This window comes from Rhinatrema bivittatum, chromosome 6 (assembly GCF_901001135.1).
Source record: "Rhinatrema bivittatum chromosome 6, aRhiBiv1.1, whole genome shotgun sequence".
Lineage (NCBI taxonomy): Eukaryota > Metazoa > Chordata > Amphibia > Gymnophiona > Rhinatrematidae > Rhinatrema > Rhinatrema bivittatum.
The window spans coordinates 240681312-240698026 of record NC_042620.1 but is presented as its reverse complement, the minus strand read 5'-3'; positions in this window follow the sequence as shown (position 1 = coordinate 240698026).

The window sequence follows — 16715 nt, the reverse complement described above, 5'->3', positions numbered from 1 at the left end:
TGCAGAGTCACAAGAGAACTTTATGGAGTTCGGGTGTGCCTGGGTCATGGGCCACTCATTTATACATTGGGCATACTATAAGGCACTGTCCCAGTCTTATGGCATACATTTGGGCTTGGAGGCTGAGAATTGTCAGCTGATACGGATGGATCTCTGCGAATGAAATGGGAGCAGTTGCTTCCGATGATTTTCCATCAGTCAGCATGGAGATGGCAGCCGGAGCTTCTGGTCATCCATTTGGGTGGTATCGATGTGGAAAAGGGGTCTTGCTGGAACTTTATTATGGCGACAAGACAGGATTTAAGTTGTTTAATGAACCTTTTGAAGAGTACTAAATTTGGTTGTCCAATATTAACATTAGGGTAAGTTTAGCGAGTCATTTCTATGGAAGCGAGGTGTTAAGAACATAAGAACATAAGAAAATGCCATACTGGGTCAGACCAAGGGTCCATCAAGCCCAGCATCCTGTTTCCAACAGTGGCCAATCCAGGCCATAAGAACCTGGCAAGTACCCAAAAACTAAGTCTATTCCATGTAACCATTGCTAATGGCAGTGGCTATTCTCTAAGTGAACTTAATAGCAGGTAATGGACTTCTCCTCCAAGAACTTATCCAATCCTTTTTTAAACACAGCTATATTAACTGCACTAACCACATCCTCTGGCAACAAATTCCAGAGTTTAATTGTGCGTTGAGTAAAAAAGAACTTTCTCCGATTAGTTTTAAATGTGCCCCATGCTAACTTCATGGAGTGCCCCCTAGTCTTTCTACTATCTGAAAGAGTAAATAACCGATTCACATCTACCCATTCTAGACCTCTCATGATTTTAAACACCGCTATCATATCCTCCCTCAGTCGTCTCTTCTCCAAGCTGAAAAGTCCTAACCTCTTTAGTCTTTCCTCAGGTTAATAAGCAAATTGGGGCGTGGATGGTGATCCAAGGGGGTTTTGGATTAAGCATGAGTGGTCTTGGGATGGTTGCTTGGGTTTGTTTAGATGTGATGGGGGGCATTTATCTGATATGGGGATGGACCTTTTTAATAACTCGCTTCAGGAGGCTCTCCACTTGGCTTTTGAGTTAAGCCGGTATGCCGCAGTGGGGGGACAAGGATATTTTGGCATCCTTTTTGTGGCAGGTAACCCGAGCTAAGGGGTTGCAATGTATGGAACTTTTGATTGTGTTGCAGGACTGGGGGGGGGGGGGTGTGAGCCCGTGTAGCTGGGGGGGCTGCTACGTGGGCTGTGCAAGGGCAGTGAGGTCACTGCATGAGTTGCTGGGTCTTATGGCTGGGATGTGGCCTAGAGGCCTATGCTACAGGTGGAGGTCTGTCTTTCGGGGGGGGGGGGGGGGGGGGGGGGGGGTGAAGGTAGAGGTCAGCGTGACCAGCACTGGGACATGGTGGTCAGACAATAGCTGGTGGTAAATGTTTGGGGTTTTAGGGGTTGGGGATATATTATTTGTTAGGTTTGGCTCGGGTTTGTTGTGGTTTAATAAACTGCGGCCTTTTTTTAAACCCATTTTCCTGTGTGATGTGTACTTTGTTAAAGGGAGTGAGTGGGGAATGGCATTGGAGTTCTACTTCCCACGTTAATATATATGTATCTGTATATATCTATATATCTATCTATCTATATATATATATATATATATATGCCACTAGCACTCTATACCTATATAAGTATTTTAATAAAGTAGACTTTTTAATAAGATGAATTGAAATGCTACTTTAAGATGTCAAAATCAGATGGGTCTGAATTCAGATGATGCTGTCAGTCTGGAAAGTCATGCACCATTACACTCTTTAGTGTCATTAGATGGATGATGAAAAAATCTTCCATTTGAATAAGGCATGGCCTTCCATGATGCACAATTGGTGAGCTTTGGAAAATCCCTGATTATGCTGTAGGGAGACATAAGATTTTAAAATCCAGCTTCCCTATTTATTTATTTCTCAACATCACAACCAGGCAGCATTAAATGTTATGCTATAAAGCTAGTAAACCTGCAGCTGTTACTAGACTTTCAAGCTAGATTTTCCATCTTCCCCTCAATATAAGGTCTAAACATTGATTTAAAACCATTAGCCTGTAGGATGGATAAGTATTAAAAAATATAGTTAAAAACCTTTTCACACTTACATATATCTTTATCTTATGCATGCAGTGCAGATATCTATGCATCTAATGCAATGTATTGGTTTGCCAGTTGATCTATGTAAACATAATTGAGTTGTTCCATAAATTGTTGCTATAGTGACAATTGTGATCCTTGAATATCATCTATCAAGAAGATAACCTGACCTTTTCCACAACAAATTGCAAGCTATTTATCAATAATATTATTTACATGCTTATACTACAAAAGTCATGCATGAAATCTTTTATGAATGATAACCAGCATGAAGCCACATATTATTTTAAAATCTGGTCGTCTTTATTACCAGTTTCAGGCCATGTAATATGTCATTAGTACAGTGAATTCACAGAGCACCTTTTCATTATTACATTCTTTAATATTTAACACTTTATAGTAGAGATGTGCACAGAAATAATTTTGGTTTGGTTCATTATTTCAGTTCATTTGCCATTTTAATTTGTTTCAGTTCCCCAGTTAATTTGTTTATGTTGTTGTATGATTTAATCTGTATCCATTAAAGTCAATGGGGGGAGGTGTTATGTGTTACGTGCCCGGTCCGTGCCTGGCCCACGCACGGGCTGCTCACCTCGTTGGCTCCTCTGCAGGTCATGGGTCGGCATCCCCAGTGGCAGCCGTGAGCTCCTCCAGGCCTCGGCGTCCTGCGGCGGCGGTCGCCGGGTCTTCCACTATGCACCAGGCCTCACGCCGGAGTTCGGCATCACCGGTGGCATTAGCCACGCCTCTACACGCTCGCGCTCCGCCCGGTTTCTTGTAGGGCCAGGGGCGGGTCCTAGCTCCGCGGCATACTCTGATTGATTGCCCAATATATGGAAGTTCCTGCCTGCACTTCCTTGCCTTGGCAATCGATTCGACATTGTATATGTGTGCCAGTTTGCCTCCGCGTTCACAGTTTTTTTCCAGTCTTGTTCCAGCCTTGTTCCAGTCTCATTCCAGCCTTGTTCCAGGGTCCTACTGTTCCAGCCTTGTTCCAGAGTCTGTCTGTTCCAGCTTCCTTCTGTTCCAGTGTCCGTCTATCTCGTCTCCCCAGGTAGTACCCTCGGACTGTCTCTCTGGTACTGACCTCAGCCTGTTCCTTGACCAATCTGACTGCTGCCTGGATCCTGACCTCTGCCTGCCTTGTGACCTCGTCTGACCTCCGGAACCTGACCCCTGCCTCGTTGACTACTCCTCGGACTGATCCTCGGATTCTGACCTCGGCTGCCATTGACCACATCTCTGATTCTGCTCTGTCCCTTGCCTTGTCATCGCCTTCGCTGTTCTGGTCTTCCTGCTCCATCAGATCTACAGCCTCGAGTCAGACAATGCTCCCTTGTTTTCCGTGGGCACGCCTCTCTACTACCTCTCCAGGAGACCCTGTGAGGCCCATCTAAGTCCAAGCGGCCCGGATCCCTGCGGGCTTCCAGTGGTGAAGCTCATCCCAGCCTCTGTCTCCTCCAGTGCTCAGCCCCCTGGGGGCAGGTGCTTCCTGGTCCCTACCAGGAAGCTGTTCTACACTGCTCCAGGCCAAGGGTGAGATACAAACAGAACAGTGCTCTCTTGTGAAGATTTGATGGCCTTCGGAGAGAGGAAACCCACTCAAAGATGATATTTGTGCAATGTTCTCTCAACCTAGCTTGATGTTACCCAGGTAGAGAGTCCATCAAGCTCGGTTGAGAGAACATTGCAAAAATATCATCTTTGAGTGAGTTTCCTCACTCCGAAGGTCATGCTATCTTCACAAGATAGCACTGTTCTGTTCGTATGTCTCACTTTGAATGTCAAAGTGGTCCCTAACACCTACACTAATACCTAAACCTCACCTCGAGTTACTAGGTGGGCCTCCCATAGAGATATAAATACCTATCTAGTGGTAGGGCATTATGGCTAGTCTCTCTCTCTTTCTCTCTCTCTCTCTCTCACTCAGCTGGTGCTCTTAACACTAAAATTGGCATTAAAGTCATGCAATAGGGCTTCATAAACCCACTCCTCTTTTTCTGATTTGCATCACACCATACGTTATGGTGCTATCACATGCGTTAAAGGTGCTTAACGCATGTGAAAATGCCATAATGCTATTTGATAAATGACCCTGTAAGTTAGCCTGCTAACTCTGATATTCTGAGTTAGCCAGTTAAGGAAGGTCAGGCCAAAGACCTGTGCTAAAGTTAGCCAGCTTTGACATACCTGAAAAGAGGAATATAAATTGAATGAATAAATAAAATAAATATTCAATAATGTGGCTACACTATTGAATATACCTCCAAAGTTAGCTGGATAAGTTTAGCCTGCTAAGGGGCTCATTTTCCAAGGAGTTACCGCAGGAGATAATTCCCCAAATCGCGCTAACAGCCGTTAACGCGATTTGCGAATGCAAATTTTTAATTTTGTATTCAGGGGGCGGAGTTGGGGTGGAGCATATGTTAAGTAGGAAAGAGTTATCGTGTGCCGCGAAACAGCCGCAGTGTTAGTGCGGCTCCTAACGCGGCCAATAGCTACACCTCTTTCATTCTCTCTCTCTCTCTCTCTCTCTCTCTGAAATAGGCTGTCCAGACACTTTCGTGCACTGCGATGATTCCTTGGGTGTTATATTGTGCAGTGGGGAAACTTCGCGTGCCACGATGTTTTCGCAATTTGCGCAAATGTATTCGCGAATCGCGAAAACATCGCGGCACACGAAGTTTCCCTGCTGCACGAAAAAAGCCTCATTTGCATGGGAAACGCCCCTTAATGCATTACCAATGCGATATTGGTAAATGAGGCCCTAAGTTTGCTACCTGGACTGTGTCTGAATATGGACCTCGAGGTTTTCTATCCAAGTTTAACAAAATTTGTAGTCAGGCATTATCAGCAGAGAGATGAGCACTCCAAGGCACCATGAGGTGGCAAAGTATCACCAACAGTGATGAGAAGACTCCAAGGCACTGTGAGAGGGACAAAGGGTTATCATCAGTGGCAAATAGCACATTTAAAACAAATTGGAGAAAATTATTTTTCATTCAGTGCACAATTAGGCTCTGGAATTCATTGCCAGAGGATATGATTAAGGCAGTTAGCATAGTTGGGTTTAAAAAAGGTTTGGACAAGTTCCTGGAGGAGAAGTCCATAAACTATTAATCAAATTGACAGGGATGGTAACTTTTAAACAGGATGCACGTGTGCGCACGTTTATTGTTCAGCAACCAGGGACATGGCCATTGTATAACATACATGTGTATATGCATGCATGTTATAAAATAGATTGACCATAAGCACATGTGTGCACAATTTTAAGTGGACGCGTGCCTATGCATGCAAATGCTGCTTCCACTGCCTAAGTGGGGGGATTTTAATAGACACACACGATTTTAATAGACACACACGCTAACACCATTTTCAATTTTTCCGGTTTGTTCCCAGTTCACCCAAGTAAGGGATAGGATTTCCTAGCCCCCCCCCCCTAGTTTAATAGCCTTCCATTTCCCATTAGCCCCTTCCTTTAAAACCTCATGGATCTATGTATTTTTCTTTATTTTATTACCAACACATCCTCCATAGCAGAAGTAAACTTACACAGCAGGGGACCCTGGTGCGCGCCTATGCGTGCATTTACGTGTAAATCTGATGAAATCCAAGAATGCCCATGCCCTGCCCAGACCATGCCCTGCCCCTTTTTCGAACTTTTCATTGGTGCGTGTAGCGGGAGATAACTCACGTATGCGAGCGCCTTTTAAAATCTGCTTAGTGCGTGCTGGCCTCATATATTTGCATATCTCCTGGTTTTTGCGTGCGCCAGGCTTTTGAAATTCATCTTTTAGGGAATAGCCACTGCTTATTACTGGAATTATTAGCATGGGATCTTTTAATGTTTGGGTGCTTGTATTCTGGATTGGCCACAGTTGGAAACAAGATGCTGGGCTTGATAAACCCTCAGTCTGACCCAGTATGGCAACTTCTTATATTCTATGAAAGGTGCAAAGCAGCACTGACCATTGCAGGAGCACCCCAAGGCACCGAGAGAGACAAAGCAGCACAAACAATGGAATGAAAACCCCAAGGCTCCAAAAAAGGAGCAACGGCACCAACAACAGTACCTTGAATACCCAAAGGTGCCATGAGAGGGCAAAGCAGCTCAAACCATCTCCGGACACCATCGAGACAGGCAAAGCAACACCAACAGTATCATAATCAGCTCAGGGCAATAAAAGGGGGGCAAAGCAACACGACCAGACGCATGAACACCTCAAGGCACCATGAAAGAGGCAAAGTAGCACCACCACAATGGGCAGTGGCAGGAGCGCTCCAAGGCACTGTGAAAGGGGCAAAGCAGAATGTACAGTCTCATGAACAGTCCAAGGCACAATGAGAGGGGGCAAAGTAGCACCAGTGGCATGAACACTCCAAGGCACCAAAAGAGGAGAAAGGGCACCAACAACAGTGGCACTCACACTTCAAGGAATTGTGAGAGGAGCAAGTCAGTACCAATAGTGGCAGAAACACCCCAAAGCATCAAGAGAGAAACAAGCCTTACCATAGGTGACCTGAAGCCAGAATATCTTTTGGGGAAGGTATGTAGTGGTCCTGACATGCAAATCGTTCATGGGGTCTGGGTATAAGGGTAAAAGACTAATAAAACTATCCAGTAGATGAAAAGAAGGTGAATTTAATATCCCTTGGCAGGGTGAAGTCAGAGAAAACTCTGGAAGAGGTCCAAGGAGTCCTGACATAGTTTTCTATGACATCAGTTGCAGAAGGAGCCAGGGGATCAGGTTTGGAGATTGACATCCCCTTTGCCATAACTTTGCTGATGCCAATTCTTATGGTGCGGGCTAGGGTCCCCAGAATGCCAGTCTCCCCTGAAAGCAATGAGAAATAAACAGAGTTTCAGGAATAGTGGTATCAATATGCCAATGCACTGAGTGAAGAAAAGGATTATGCAACTGTCACATTAACAGTCCACGGCACTGAGTGAGGACCAAGGCATTGAGTGCAAGCCAAACCAGTAGGAATGGAGGCAAAACTATTGCAAGGCACCAAGAGAGGGACAAAGCAGCAAGAACCCTGGCTTTAAAATCCCAAAATATAGGTGTAGAGCAAGGCAACCAGAAGAGTGCCATCAATACCCCCCCCCCCAAGACTTAAAGCATAAAGTAAGACAGGAAGTGAGTGAGAGTAAGGCAGGAAGAAGTGTGGCATCAAAACTCAAAGGCCCAGAGTGCAGAGTGAAGCAGAAAGCACAGTGATATAAAAAATTCAAGTCACAGACTGAGGGGTAAAGCAGGCAGCACATTATCATAAATGAAAAAGTTCCTAAATATGTAAAACATAGAAGAAAGGAGGGAGTGGGGCAGGACTATCCTTACTGGGGGCTGAATTGGAGCAATCACCCCAGTCCCTATGCTTTGAGGGCCCAAACTGCCACAGTTGTCCTGTTCCTGTCGTTAGAATTTCCTGTCATCACGAGGACCATGCCACCTGATATCTGACCTCACTTCCTTTTTCTATCATTGCCCCAAGGATCCCACAGCTGCTGTTGGTGCACAAAGGAAGCATAGGGCCCAGAATATTAGAACATAAGATTTGCAATACTGGGTCAGACCAAAGGTCCATGAAGCCCAGCATCCTGTTTCCAACAGTGGCTAATCCAGGACGAAAGTACCTGCAGGATCCCAAAAGATCAATAGATTCCAAGCCTCTTATCCCAGGAATAAGTAGTGGATTTTCCCAAGTCCACCTTAATAATGGTTTATGGACTTTTCTTCCAGGAACTTGTCCAAACCTTTTTAAACCCAGCTACACTAACAGCTTTCACCACATCAAATAGGCAGACTAGATGGGTCTTGTAGTTTTTTTTTTACTGCCATTATGTTTCTATATTTAATTATGCATTGCGTAATATTATTGTAGTTCATACGTTTTTGAGGCCGGACAAAATTTGTGTCTTCTAAAAAGCTCATGTACTACAACACCTTATTGGGCCAATGAAAGGTATCATAATCTATAATGACTCCAATGTTCTACAGGATCAATATGGCTGCCAGAACTCTACACTTTCTTCCTCATATATTTTCTTTGCTGGATATTCATAATAAATCTCATAGCAGTACATGCCTGTTCCGTTCACTCACTACTGCTGCAGATTGTTGAATATTTCACAGTATGTTCTCAACTATTTGAACCCCCTTTATTTGAATAAATTTCCACATCATATCAGAAGTGTATGCAATAAGTTGATACAAAAGCTTCTTCTTCAGTGACCAGGATATTAGACTTTTGAATTCATATAGGGGTATATTTTCAGAAGCTTAATCGGGACCTACTTGTGTGCAATAAATAATTATCTATTTAGGTTGACGGAATGCACTTAAGTGGATTTTCAACCACTTAAAACTAAGCACATGAATTTATAATGCACAGAAATGTGGCTGCATAGGAAAAATTCACTCCAGGGGCTTATTATGAATCTATACAAGTAATTTAAATATTTAAAGTACACGGGTAATTGGCATGCTGATAACTTTGGGCCATCATTTGGAAACAGGTAAGGTTAAGCACGTACATTTAAGCACATGACAATCCAGTAATCAGGCACACCACTGAAAATTTACCTCTTAAAATTCTAGGATTTGATTCTCACAAAGTTTGCCACTTGAAAAAATGTCTGGCAGAATGTTATTTGTTGGCCTTTGCCAATAAAAATATGAAACACTATGCTAAAAGAAAGTGATTCAGATGCCCCACTTAACTGAGGAAAACCTAATGTGCCACCTTTATGTAGGATTTTAGGACATCCTGCTTGGAATTGTGTAATACATTAGCAGCTTCATTATAAAATGTATAAGCTTCATTATCCCTTTCCTGACATCACAAACGTGTAATTAGTCAATGGAAACCCACTGAATATGCTTCACACAATCAGCTCAAAGTAAGGACAAGAAGCCTCATTTAAATGTACTCAAAATCACTTCAATGGCGTAGCTCATTAGGAATCCATGGGGAATAAAGGAAAATAAAAGACAATCTTTCTTTCCTCGTGGAAAAAAAAAACCTAAATCATAATTAGAAGGAAATTAAGAAAAATGCTATAGAAGAGTTGCAGAACTTTCATGTATGTAGAAATCCAAAATGTTGCAGATTCTGCACCATAAATCCTATTCATTGAAAAAGTTCCTAAATATGTAAAATAAAAAAGAAGGTGTTGCACCGGCCGGCCGCAGGACTCGTGACTGGTCTCTCTCACCTTGCGGTCTGCGCCGTTGCAGAACTAGCCCTGCTCCGGGGCAGGGCGGGGGAGGTACACCGGAGATCTTCTTTGTTCTTCCGGCCTACTTTTCCGCTGGAGGCATTTTTCTCGTGGCAGAGACGCCTCCGCCGACTTCATCTACGCGGGTTCCTAGCCATGCATGCATGTGCCCCTCCCCCTTTCTTAAAGGGCCCGCGGCGTGCTAAGACTGCCAGCTCCTCCAAATGATGTCACCCCTGGGGAACTATATTAGGCGGGTCCTGACTCTCAGGACTCGCCTTAGCAACTCGTCCTTCCTTCCTGTGGGTTAGTTGCAACTTCTGCTACGCCCGACCACATCTTGACCTTCTCCAACTCCAACCTCTGCTACGTCCGACCACGTCTCGACCTTCTCCAACTCCGACCTCTGCTATGCCTGACCATGTCTCTACCTTTTCCAACTCCGACCTCTTCTCCATGTGGGCACACCTATCCTCCACCTCTCCGAGAGAACCTCTGAGGCCCACCTAAGTCCAGGCGGTCCAGGTACCCAAGGGCTCAACCTGCGGAAACCCCGGACTGTTATTGGTGAAGCTCCAGCTAGCCTCTGTCTCCTTGTGTGCTCCGCCTCCTGGTGGCAGGCGCTCTCTGGGTCCGACCAGGGGGCCGCACCAATCCTGCACCAGGCCAAGGGTCCACCTCCACCGCAACAGAATGAGGGAGCAGGGCTATCCTTAGTGGGGGCTGAATTGGAGCAATCATTTCCAATCCCCATGTTTTGGGGGCCCAAATTTCCAGAGCTGTCCTGTTCCTGACATTAGAATTTCCTGCATCACCAGGACTATGCCACCTGATATTTGACCTCATTTTTTATCATTGCCCCAGGGATCCCACAGCTGCTGTTGGTGCACAAAAGAACAATAGGGCCTAGAACATTAGAACATAAAATTTGCCATACTGGGTCAGACCAAAGGTCCATCAAGCCCATTATCCTGTTTCCAACAGGGGCCAATCCAGGACGAAAGTACCTGGCAGGATCCCAAAAGATCAATAGATTCCAAGCTGCTTATCCCAGGGATAAGCAGTGGATTTCTGCAACTCTACTTTAATAGTGGTTTATGGACTTTTCTTCCAGGAACTTGTCCAAACGTTTTTTTAAACCCAGTTAACTAACAGCTTTTATAACAATTGAGAGATTACAATGGGCCAGTGTCAGACAAGGGGATTGAAGACAGCTGATTTGCCATGGCTCTGAAACCTTCCTTCCCAGCAGGCAGCAACAGAGTTATATCCACTACTGCTCTTAGGCATGTGGGGAGCTGACTGTTCCCCCACAAACTCATAGCTGGCCAAGGGGTTTCCCTGCAAAGCCACGGCGGGACCCATTTGCACCACATCTCACTGGCATCCTGATGGCCCACCTCCCTTCACACAGAGCTCTACTTCCCCTGGGGCAGCTGCTGGTAGGCAGTTGCCTAATCTACCTATTGATAAGTCTGTCTTTGTCCCTTGAGTCAGTCCTGGAGTGGGGATTTGTGTTAGAACCATTCAAATACCTCAAAGATATAAATAATGCCAAGAAGCAAACATTTTTCGGTGGAAAGGAATTTCTTGAACAAGGGTTCAAATTTTGATGGATAAGTTAGGGGCATTCTGGGGGCGTAATTGAGAGGAGCCAAGTTAGCCAGATAATTATTCAGCTAACTCAAATATACAGAGTTAACAGATAACTTCTCCAGCTAACTCTAGTCGGCTTGTAGAGCTTTCCTAAAGTTTGCCGGATAAACTTATTTGGCTAACTTTAAAATAGCTGGATATATTCAGCAGTATGTCTGTGCCACTGAATTTATAGACTAAATTAGTCAGATAAGTTTATCTGGCTAATATGGACCTCTTAGGTCCTTCTCTGCCATCATATTCTATTTGTCTGTGATTCACTATATCTGCATATACCTGTATGTGTTTTGTCATGTTATTTTGAGATGTATTATTTTGAGAAGTTAAATTAACTGATTAAATAAAACAAAGCTTTAAGCTTGCACAAGGATATTAGATGAAGTATTAGGTGTTGTTTTACTGTTTATATTTCATCTCTTTGCCTCTCCATCTTTTCCAAATTGTCTCCCTTCCCTTCCTCTAATCTCCCAACCTGCTGTTCCACCTTTCTTATTCCTCCATAGCTGCTCATAACTGATGATAGTCTAAATCTCCCCAATTGTCTGCAGACTGAAGCCCGATCAAATACATTTGCCAAACAAGGAAAATTGCAGTAAAGAGAGTTCAAAAAAGGCAAGAAAATTGCAGAACACTCTGAAAATTGTGGAGAAGCCTAGAAATTGCAGAAATTTGCTTTTTCTAAACATAATTTCCCAGCACCCTAGCTCAGCATTAACGAAGAGTCTAATAACATGATTAAACCTTTTCACGCCCCCATTTGTGCTACTTTTAATTTCTCCTCCATGATCCCCCGCTGTGATGTAGCATATTTCTCCGTTCCCTTCTCAGAAGGGCTTGCTCGTTTTGTCTCACTATTACATTATGCTGGTGAAACCTTCCATTTTTTAAAACTTTCAAAGGCATCAGAATCACCTGAGACTAGATCTGTCCATAAATACCAACAATTTCTCTGCTGCTAAGGGATAGTAAATCCATTCTGTTTGACATAGGGTTACCAGATATTTCCAAGTCGTTAGGCACAGGCTAGGCCAACCCTGATTTTTCCCAATGCATCTATGAACTTTTAACCTGTTCATAATAACTCTACATTTCATGAAGTTATTCCATTTAAGGAAGTTCTTATGTTGTCTCCTAGGGCATTGCTGTTAGTAGACATACTTTAATGAAGTCTTAATGTTTAAAAATTATCAGGGTTGCCAACCAAAATCTGAGATATTTATGATCCCACAACTATCCCAATGCATTCTGCTGGGCATAAATCACCAGGCACTGGGATGAAAATTGGTAGACTATAGTTGGATTCACTTCTGAAAGACAAAACATTTAGTTGGCAACTGGTAGGGGACTCTTCTATGCAAGGGCATAAGGTGACTGACCTAGTTGGTGCTGCACCGGTATGGGCTGGGCCCCACTTCAACCCAGACCCCTGAAAACAGTGCTGGGGCTGGGAACCATCCCGGACCCCTCTTACCCATTCCAGGGAGTCCTGCATAGAAAAAGGGGCAGGAAGGATAACGCTCACCTCCTGTCCCACTGATGTCCCTTAAAAATGGGGCCAGCTGACTGTGAGACCAGTGCCTTAGTGACATCAAAATGGCACTGGTCTCAGGGCAGGCTTTTGCCATTTTGTTGTATGGCCGTACAAGAAAATAGTGTTCGCTAACCTTGAGACCAGTGCCATTTTAACCCCAGGGATTCCCCAAAGAGATCTCAGGTTAGGCCCAGGGTGAGTACAAGGATATTAGGTGCCCTAGGAGAAATTTATGACCTTGTACATGCTCTCCCCCCAGTTGTATCCTCCTCATACACTATTAAAATATTATCCATTTATTATGACATATTTTTCATGAAAAAGGACTTTCAAAGTACAATTTTCTGAGGCAAAAATATCACTTACAGCATATATATTATATATTAATGTACTGTTGAAGTACCAAACAGAAGACCTTGCAAAAAGACACTTATTTATTGATTGATTGATTGATTTTAAACATTTTTTAATTCAGAAGAAGCAACCGGGGTTCAGTCATCTCTTGGAAATAACTGAGCACTCTGACTTGAGGGTACATTTGTAAACGGAGAAAAAAATCTACAAAACGAGCAAAATTCTAAAAGATAATGTTCTTTGCATTTATTTAAAAACCAATGTCTAAAATTGATTTTTCCCTTCTTTTTAGGTAGGATCCCTATCTACAAATTCACCCGTCTCAATAATTTTGTTTGCTTTACTCTTGTTTTCTGTTCTAATGCTTGGTGGTGAAGTGTTCTAATTTGTTTGCTTCCATAGGCCTTGTGAGAGGCAGTGACTGAAGAAGGTGAGAAGGTGGTAGACTATGGTCCTAACCCAGGGACCCCAGCAGCCACTGAGTGTGAGGCAGCTCACAGTGTCTCTCAAGAGAAAAGAAGAAAAAACGTGATATGGTATTTGGTGCCGATGTTGTTGTGCAAAATACACAGGCATGGGCAGACATGCCAAGGGGACCCATACGCCTGCCTTTTTGCTATGTCATTTCATGTGCTGGTTATTGTTAAGGGCATGGATTCATTACAGTGTGCCCATTGCCCTGTGAGGTTACCAGCTGGTGCCCCAGTGTGTGTGTTGCAGTTCTGAAAAGGTTATCGAGAACAGCATTGGTTAAGTTCTCCAATCTAGAGAGCTACAAATGCATTAGAGGAAAAATGAAGAGTATTGTGATGGCAAATATTTTGTGGTGAGTTATCTGTATTAATGTTTTAAGAGAAAAGTAGGTGCAGGATCCACTGGGATTTAGTGCTCTCCCAGGTGTTCCACATTATTATTGCGAACATCACTGTTCCATTATTATTGTGATTTAATGTCAAAGTCCAGGCCTGTAAACAAAAATGTTTTGTCATTGTCCTGTCCCAATTTTTTTTCAGGGAAGGGGAAGAGACCCCTTAAGTTTCTACTATATGTCCATAGTTCAAGATCTGAGTTAAAATGCAAGCAGAGGAGGGGGCAGACCATTCCTATTTAGCACCTCCATTGAAGCTGCTTAGATTGGTCAGCCAGCCTGCATAAAAGCAGGAAGAGGAGGAAATCAAGGTGTGAGTTTTGTGTTAAGGAGGAGTAGTGTGCAATTGGGAGCTTCCTCAGTCTTCACCATTAAGCCCCACTGCCTGATACCTGAGAGAGAGGAAGAGGCAGATTCCTGTCCAGTGCCCAACCAGTCTGACAAGGTGCATCTCAGTTTTATGAGAGTAGTTTATGAGAGAGTTGATTTTATAAAGAGATTTGTGCCTCTGGGAGGATATTTCCCCCTGCCTGGAGGAGGGCAGGGAAAAGAAGATTCTGTGGTTTCTATCCTACAGCACAGGGAGGGATAGCAGTTTCTTTGTCACAAAAGAGAAGTTTGCTATTTTTTAAGACAATTCTAGTTCCCTTTTGTTGGGATGAATTTTTACCAACCATTTCTGCCTGGGAGAAGGAACTGAGGAGCACAGTTTTGCTGCTTTTGGGACTCTGTACCAGCGAGGTCCTTGAAACATCAGAGGAGAGATAGAAGAGACAGTACTCCCACAAGAAGCCTGACTTCATCCACCTGGAAGGAACGTTTTTTCCTAGTGCCTGTCAACCTGAGGGGTACTTAGATGGAGGAACAGGACTGAGACTGCTATAACACTTGGATTTTGTTTGGGAGATTAATGAGAAGAATCCTGTAATTTACACTTAAGATTGGTTATAGTAAAGTTTTTGTTTTGGAACACCCCATTCTAGTGTCGTGCGAATCTAAGAATTTTAATAGAAAGCAACATTCCTCCTGTAAGCCTTGGGCCTTGAAGGTTCAGTCTCCCTCTCACTCAAAGAATGCTTGACCCGGGGTGGAATGGACTGGTCACAATGAACTGGAACTTAGCCCTGGGACTGAATGTGACCCCCTGCACCCAGTCCGGATGTCACACCTGAAGCGGTGGAGTACAGAATCTGGTTTACATAATATTATATTTGTATATATTTATATTTGCAATGCATTATAGTCAAAAATTGGCTATAGATGTTATTTTACATAGTGCCAGTATACAATAAACAAGGGTATATGACACCACTATAAATATACTACCCAAAGATATCAAATCAGCGGTGAAATATGATTTAAAAATTTGTATTACATTCAAAATTTCACTGTTTTATAATAAGCTAAAAAATAAATTAAAAAATAAACACTAAACCAGAAGAAGTGAAATCATGGAACACTCATATTAAACCCTGTCTAAGCAGAAAGATATCACCAGTATTACTCCGGTAACCTTTGGTCAATCATCATGTTCCTTTCCACCCTTCCTACATTTTATTTAACCAAGAAAGTGTTAAAATCATTTTACTTTTTATTATGAAATCACCAAAGTGCTTATCTCCTATATAGAAAACATATGATTAATTATATGTTACCAGTAAAAACTGAGTCCCATAACTTAGGTGTTATGTTGGATTCGGCATTGACATGGAAGGCTCAGATAAAAGGAATAGCCCAGAAAGCATTCTTTAAATTACAGGTTTTAAGACCGTTAAGGAATGTGTTACCTTTGGAGGATTTTTTTAATGATTGTCCAGGCATTGGTTCTTAGCTGTTTTGATTATTTTAAAGCTATTTATTTGGGAATGCCAGGCAAATTTAGTAAAAGTGCTCCAATTGATACAAAATGCTGCTCTTAGGGTGAGTTTTAATTTACCGTGAGGGGTATCTATAAACCTTATTTATTAAAGCTGTATTGATTCCCAGTTACATATCAAATCCAGTTTAAGATATAATATATAACACAAAAAAACATAAGATATGCCATACTGAATCAGACCAAGGGTCCATCAAGCCCATTATCCAGTCTCTAACAGTGGCCAATCCAAGTCACAAGTACCTGGCAAGTATCCAAACATGCTACTAATGCCTGCAACAAGCAGTGGGCTATTCCCTTTTAATTAATAGCAGTTTATGGACTTCTCCTCTTGGAACTTATACAAAACCTTTTTTAAACTCAGCTACACTAACTGCCTTAACCACACCCTCTGGCAATGAATTCCAGAGCTTAATTTTGCGTTGAGTGAAAAAGAATTTTCTATGATTCATTTTAAATAAGCTACTTACTAACTTCATGGAGTGCTCCCTAGTCCTTGTATTATGCTAAAAAGTAAATAACCATTTCACATTTATCCGATCAAGTCCTTTTGTGATTTTGTAGACCTCTATCATATCCCTCCTCAGCCATTTCTTTTCTAAGCTGAACAGCACTAACCTCTTTAGACTTTCCTCATAAGAGAGCTGTTCCATGCCCTTTTATAATTTTGGTCACCCTCCTATGTATTTTCTCTAGTGCAACTATATCTTTTTTTAGATGTGGTGATGAGAATTGCACACAATATTCAAAGGGCGGTCTAACCATTGAGCAATACAAAGGCATCATGACAGCCTCCATTTTATTTGCCATTCCCTTCTTAATAATTCCTATTAGTCTGTTTGTTTTTTGAATGCCACAGCACGCTGAGCTGAAGGTTTCAATGTAATATCAGCTATATCTTTTTCCTGGGTGTTAACTCCTAAAATGGAACCCTAACATCGTCTAGCTATAGCATGGGGTTTTTCCCTATATGCATCACCTTGCACTTGTCCACATTATATTTCATCTGCCATAAGAACACAAAATCTTCCAGTCTCACAAGATCTTCCTGCAATTTATTACAATCCGCTTAT